Source organism: Sinocyclocheilus rhinocerous, unplaced genomic scaffold, assembly GCF_001515625.1.
Source record: "Sinocyclocheilus rhinocerous isolate Xijiao unplaced genomic scaffold, SAMN03320098_v1.1 scaffold887, whole genome shotgun sequence".
Taxonomy (NCBI): Eukaryota; Metazoa; Chordata; class Actinopteri; order Cypriniformes; family Cyprinidae; genus Sinocyclocheilus; species Sinocyclocheilus rhinocerous.
Window position 1 is genome coordinate 1,799,454 of NW_015634028.1, and position 7,798 is coordinate 1,807,251.

Here is a 7,798-nt window from a genome sequence, read left to right on the forward strand (position 1 = left end):
CACACAGGCTTTCCTCCTCACCAACGACATTAAACACCGTGTCTACACCGGACGCGAGCGGCAAAATACAGTAGAACCATTATAATCAGTGGCGCTGTCTACACTAGATGTCTACACTGGGCAGCGCGACGCACCACGACAAAACCCGACATTAAAGGGGTCATATGATGCTGCTAAAAAGAACATTATTTTGTGTATTTGGTGTAATGAAATGTGTTTATGCGGTTTAAGGTTCAAAAAACACATTATTTTACACATACTGTACATTATTGTTTCTCCTCTATGCCCAGCCTTTCTGAAACGCGTCGATTTTTACAATATATCGCAATAAGCACTTTGGTACTTTTAATATGAACCAAAGTCTCAGATTTCAAATTCTGTCCATTGTATTGCAGTATTCAAACAATAAATGCCGTTTTGGCGCTGTTTAATGTGAAGTGACAGATTGCTGTAGTGCCTCAGTTCAACAGCGAGGCGCATGTAAACTAATCATCTCATCCACAATAATACCAGTTTCAGCACAAAATAAACATGACTAAACATCCGAAGGTAAGTTAAAAGAAAGAATACAACTTTACAATCCGTATCCTGTCTCTGAGTCAGAACAGCCGGCATTGTAGTCTACTCTACCAGGATCAGGAAACAGTCCTCCATAAAATGTGCTGGACACATCTGAATATTTGGGTTAAACTGTTCTGGAACAGTTTAAACACAAACATGATTTTTCTTTTTTTTTCTAATTTCTTCTTTTGTAATCTGAGAAAAATATTGTAATCAGAATAACATCAGGTTGACTAATTATTTACTGAATTTAGCTACACTATCCCATCAAGATGTGAAAGCAAAATAGCAAAAAAGATTTACTAAAGTAAAAAAACACATGTTGGTTGTTGGTAGGGCTGGGTAAAAAATATCGATATCTCGATATTAATCGGTTCTCATTTTTACGGAACAATATCGATTCTTAAATCCCAAGAATCAATTAGTCTAGCCCAGGGGTAGGCAAGTTCGGTCCTAGAGAGCCGCAATCCTGCAGAGTTCAGCTCCAACCCTTCGGTGACCATAAACTCATTAATCAGATAGAAAAATAAACTGTAGAGAGGGGCATTTTTCTTAATATATGCACCATATAACATATTCATTGTAAATTTTACTGTTCTTCAATGTTTAATTTATGTTTGAATAAATCCATCAAAATCCAGCCAAAAATTAATGCAACTCTTGATGGAAATAAATGCTGTGATGTTGCATAACATTGTTGAAACAATGCCACAACGAATGCACAATATAATCAAAGCTAAATGCAGTCCAACAAAATATTAGTGTGTGTGCATCACCTTTAAGTGATTCATTCCCTGCTATGCCTCTGAGTGAATATTTGTTGCATCACTGTACGTGATGACACATCAGTGTTTTGTGCAAGTCAAAGTCACACTAACGCTTGTTTTTTTACACAATGTACAACAAGATAAAGACTGTATATGAACTTGCAGTGTTATTCAGGTTTGTTTAATATAAAGTTATGTTGTTTCATTTTCAAAAAGTAAATGACATGGTGTGATCCGTCTGAGTGTTTTAATGAGACGTCTGTCTGGTCTTTGTTATGCTGAAAGCTCAGGGTGAAGTTGATGGCTCCAGCAGAGGTGAGAGACGAACCTTTAACTCTCTTCTGCATCACAAAGACACACTAAGAAAGTGTCAATTGACCGCAATTTTGCACCAACGAGTCACCCTAAAACCTTCCACAATCCTCACCCAACATGTCCTTCGTTCAAAGCTTTTACATTTGGGAATAATCTAGAGCAAACTTGAACTGAAGTCTTTCAGATCCTGTATCTGATGGCTTTGACTGATGTTACACTACATTTTTGGATGCGTTTCAATTGCATATGATATGACTACATTTAGTATAAACTTAAAGAAAAAGGCTGTATTCAAATAAACTCATTACAAAGTAAGTAAATCATTTTTAGTGGTACGAACACCGTGGACGTTGAGTTATCTAGATAAAAACGTTTAATGTAAAGCGAAGCAGGCACGCGCTTCTTCAATAAAGACAAGCAAAAGCATAGCTCTTACCTTAACAAACAAAACCTTGAGAAGAGCTGGAAGATATAATGAACGCCTCGCAGACCTCAGTGCTGTCGTGAAGCGACAGAGCACATTCTCCGTCTGCATCAATAAACTTCACCAACTTCATGCAATGTTTACGACTGAAAAGAAGTCGTGCTGGATCCTTCCTGCTTTCGTGTGTTTTACTAGCTGTGTGTGCTAGTGATGGGTCGTTCTTGAACGATTCGTTCATTTTGAACGAATCGTTCAAACTCGTGACTCGTGAATCGTGAACGACGAGTTGTCTCAGTGAGGGATTCGTTCATTTCATGTTGACCGCGCATGCGCAACATCTAATTGGTTCTGTACAGAAAACAGTTCACCTCTCCAGTCTTCCGAGAAGGGTATAACCATGGCCGGACTTACCATTGGGCTTGACTGGGCTGCAGCCCAGGGGCCCCGCCTTAACCCGTTTACATTTGTTCAGTTATGTGCCAGTCAGAAATTATTAGCCGCATTTCAGCTGCGCCCACGGGCCAGCCGGGGCTAACAACTTCCAGCTTCCAACTACGACATTCGAAGCCATAATCAAACAGCATAAACTGGAATTTATTATTTTTTTCACATAGAGAAAGGACACGCGTATTAAATCATGTATGCGCTGCGTCGAATCGCCGATTAATTTGTGATCACATTTATGCTTTAAACGGTTCCATTAAGCCTTTAGTCCAAAAGAGCGCACATTTACAAAGATAATGATAAATTATCATATGTTCACGCCCCACTTCTTTACGGAGGATGATTCTATATTATATTAATGTTCCACTAAATTAATCTGTCACTCTCAAAATTGCCTCACATCAGAGCATCTCATCTGCACTAAGAGAGCTGCTGCACGCTGCCATACAAGACTTTCGCTCAGCTGACAGGACTGTCGCTTGCCTAATCGGGTCAGTGTTGCATCATCATGAATATTGCCTTAAAAGTCATTGAAATGTATTGGTTGAACGAACCCTGCATTTAATGAGTGAATGCCAACGATATAGGAGTTAGCCTATCACACAAACTAGAGTCACGTTTTTCCGAAAATCTGCACGATGGCAAATGTACAGTAAACACACAAAATTCTGTTTTGCCCCATCAATGCGTCTCCGAGCAACACAGTGTTTTGTTTCTCAGCATTACACGGACCAGTAAATGATTCAAACAGGCTATAAGAATCTATGGATTTTGTTTATAGTGATTTCATTTTGTTTTTTTATTCAGATTTAATTTATTAAATTTAAGAATCTGACATAAAAGGACAGAGATATGACAATACATTTTCATAATAATACATCTCTTTGTTTTTTTTCTGGTCAGTGTTATTTCAGGGTTTTGATCTCTCAACTGAGAGATCACATCCTGTTTATTGTATTATAGTGACTATTTAATATTACATCTAAACTTTGACTAGGCTAGACATGTTGCCTATTAATTGTATACAGTATATGAACCTGAAAGCATATTTAAATTTTTGTGTATTTTGTGTTACTCCATAATAATGTTCTAGTTGAGGGCATTTGTAGTATACATATGGGGCCCAAACATAACCTCAAGCCCAGGGGCCCCGGGCCCCGTAAATCCTGCCCTGGGTATAACTGCAGCCTGGAGATCTATGGGATTACCTTTGTGCCAATTAAAATGAATGTAATTGTAACAACGTTTGTAGTTCGGGAAGAAGGAGGCGGGAACCGGTGAACATTTAGACAAAACTTTAATAAAATAAACAAACACAAAACAGCGCGACAGCCCCTCGCGGACGACTGTCGCGCACAAACAAAACCAAAACACAAAATATGCAGGCAAAATTTTTGACTTCGTTTTTAATACACTGCATGTTTTGCAATGGTTTTCTCCTCTTTCATTCGCTGATCTGTAATTACAAATGCACTTCCAGAGTTTTCATTTACGCTTCTGAAGTTTTCGTTTACGCTTCTGAAGTTTTCATTTACGCTTCTGAAGTTTTCGTTCGCCATTCTGGCACAAATCTCTCGTGGGGGTGGGGCTAGAAGCGGTGTGTTCTCATTGGCTACTGAGTTTTTGATTGACAGCTTCTTGACCTGGAAGTGAAGACGTCAATGTTGCCTTGCCAGTGTGGATGTGTACGGAGCCCCTAAAGGGACATGGTGGTGGAAAAAAAATTAGGGGTGGGAGGAAATTTTTTTTTGCGTTCTCTCGCAAAACTTTTGCGTTCCCTCGAGAAACTTTGCGAAAACACCTCATACTACATTGCTTTCAATGGGAAACGTTTAGCGTCCGTTCACAGACTCGAAGGGCACGAGAATGAGGATCGCTATAAATCACGTTCAAGAAGTCTCATTCAGCACACATCGCAATATTTGCCATCAGTTTACGTGTGCCACAAGTTGAGTGAGACACCGTCTTAATGTCTGTTATAAAATGTATTCTGTCTTCTTTATTAATCAGATTAGCGCCGTATGTTTATTCGCTGTATTATATCGGTCATCCGAGGCTGTCTTTGAGTTTCATTGCATTTAACTAAATTAACACACCTGCTAACTGAGGTGATTAAACGCTATATGTCACGTGACGTGCCATATAGACCTTGGATCAGTTTTATATTCATATCAGGTTCAAAGATGTAAGTTGTATTTGTAGTAAAACATGGTAACCACAATACTTACAACAGTAACTGTAGTTTTACTGTGACATTTGAAATTAATACCCAGTAAACAGGACATTTACCATGTTTTACCACAGTAACTGTAGTTTTACTGTGAAATGTATAGTAATAGCACAGTAATCACCAAACGTACTATGGTTGTACCACTGTAATGATAGTTTTGATGTGCTTTTATGACAGATATCAATTATTATTATTTTTAGCTGAAAAGACGTAAGGGAAGCAGTCAGCCCAGTTGTGTTTGTGGAGAGGTATTCATTCAGAAACAAAGAAGACCGAAAGCTGTGGAGGCAGACATTTGCAGCGGTAGGTCTGTGTTAGTTTTACCCTTTTATCAAACATTCCTGCTGTTATAATTTGAACAGCATTTGTTGTTTCTTAAACTTTTGAACAGCGAGCAGTCTGTATCCGCCTCGATAGTCTTGACGTCTTCTGTTTTGATTTGAACTCCAGAAAAACGCGCGCTCGTTTCCACGGACGCGGCCCGGATCCGCTCTGCATTTACTATACCATGCTTGTAATAACTTTTAATGTAAAATTTAAAAAAATTTAAAAGAAAAAAATACTATTTTTTTCCCATCTTGCAGTTCATTCATATCAGTTTATATCTTAAATATTTTGCTCACAGATCATTATTAACATTCTGTATATAATTATATTTAATTTTCTCTCCCTTTTTTAAATTATTATTATTTTTAGCTGAAAAGACGTAAAGGAAGCAGTCAGCCCAGTTGTGTTTGTGGAGAGGTATTCATTATTTCTTTCTGTCTCACAGGATTACTCACAGATTGTGCTGTCCTTCTTTTTCAGGTCTACAATATCAAACTCAACAGCTCTTTTAAGAGCCAACCCTCACAAACCTTCCTAAAAACTAAAAGAGCTATTACTGAGTCTCAACAAATCTTGCCATGATCAGCCCTTCCCAGGTAAATTTTCTAGAATTTTTTGAATCAACATTTACTCATCAAATGCTCTGGTCTGAATCTTATTTTAAATTAACTTAATTATATGTTTAAGGAGCAATATTAATTGCACATAGAGTAAGTAGATATTTTCTTGTGTTACAGAAGAGAAGGAAGACCAAGGAAATTCTTTGTTCAGGGTGAGGAATGAACATGGCCATCTTGCACCCAAACAAAGACAGAAAGGTGCACAAGTCCACTGGTATGTCTGTATTGAAGCAATGCTGTATTATACAGCACTTTATGATGATCTCTCACAGGACTGTTCATGTCAGCAGTGATTATTCTTTCTAATTTGTATTTTTTATCATTTGTGTTTTAAGATGGAAGCAACACATTTGTGTTTTAAGATGGAAGCAAGAGAAGTCATGAACTTTGGAGAAAGATTCTAGAAGAAAAAGACACATTTACTGCAACAATAGATGAATTCTAGAGGCAAAAACTCCAGTCTCTGAGAACTACACATGGTAATGGGTTTCTCATGAGCAAGTCCTTTGCCTCTGTAACTTTTTCTTAATTCTTGCATAATTAAATTTTTATTGCAGTATTTTAACAATTTTACTTTGTACAGATGATCTCATCAGCCAAATGAGGGTTGTTTTTTTTTGACCAAGTGATGCTCTTGAAAGGAGTGAAAGAAGAGGATGTTGTAAAATGTCTTCTTGAGAAGAAAAAGCTTCTCAAAAGGTCTTAAAACCGCTTGAAAAATGGAATGTGTACAGTACTTCAAGGGTCATAGTTGCTCACCCTGCTAAAATCACGCAGAACATAAGCTGAGCTGACTGTCCATTAAACAAATTCATCTGAATTGTTTGTGTTTTTTGCTTTACTTTGATCAGGTCTGGGAACTGTCTGAAAATGGGATGTTAGGACTGAGAGATCCTCTGGCTGAGAAAAAGCTACACCACATGGTGTGGTTGGTTGGATGGTTGGTGTGGTTGGATATCAACCACAAACTGTTTACGAGTGAACTGTGACACGAAAGAAGAATATCATGATGGGGAAATGGACGGGGAAGAGCAAGAAACCAGTTTAGATGTGATAAGAAATCATTATTTTCTGAAACAGTATCAAATGTCTTGTATGTATCACATGATCTTTATCATAGTTGACTGGATGGGATTGTGTGACTTTTAAGGACATTTCATCACTCATTTGTGTGAACTGATTAATATATGATGTTAATGTATTTTTGATGATCCATTATTATTTTTCTTGAATCTCATTTGTCTTGATGCTACTTTATCAACTTTATGCTGTATGTTTCAATAAAATGAATATGGTGAATATTGTGTATTGAAAATTATTGGTAAATGTTATACTTGAAAAACTACATATAATTAATTACCATGATTATTTTTACTTAAGACATAAACATTTTTGATCAGATTAATGACATCTGGGACAACAATACAAAAAGTTATTATATATAGTGACACGTATATCAATTTTTGGTGAAATAAAGGGAGTTACAAGATGAATTATTTTGCATTACAAGATGCTGCCATGGGCTTTGTTGCTACAAACACTTAAGGGATAAAAGTGTTAAAATACCACATTTCAGCCTATCTACCAATAGAGGTTTGCACAATTAACATATTTAGATATCCAGTTTTCCATTAAAGATATTATTTATTTCATTTCGTTAATAAAAAGTTGTAAACTTCATTACCCATAAGCCTCTGTCATTCTATCGATGGAAAGGGAAAACTGTTATTTGTAGTTCATTGAAGTTAGGGTTAGGGTTAGGATCTCGCTAAAGGAGTAATTTCTCTCAAAATAGCAACACTTCATTGTTGACTTAATATATTACAAACGTGATAATATCAGCAAAACATAATATGGGCTGTTTAATATGGGTTAAAGCAGCGGTCCCCAACTGGGGTGCGCGCATCCCTAGGGGTGCACAGACCGACCAGCAGGGGTGCGCGAGAGAATGCTTTTGATGATCAGTGTGCATTTTTTGAAGGGGCAAGTGAAAGAGAATTTTACTTGCCCGAACGGACAACTAATCTAATCTAATTAAAACATCGAATTAGGGAAGCACCAAAATTTTGGCGAGAATTATTCTGATTTTATTACACTTGGTGTAAACGGC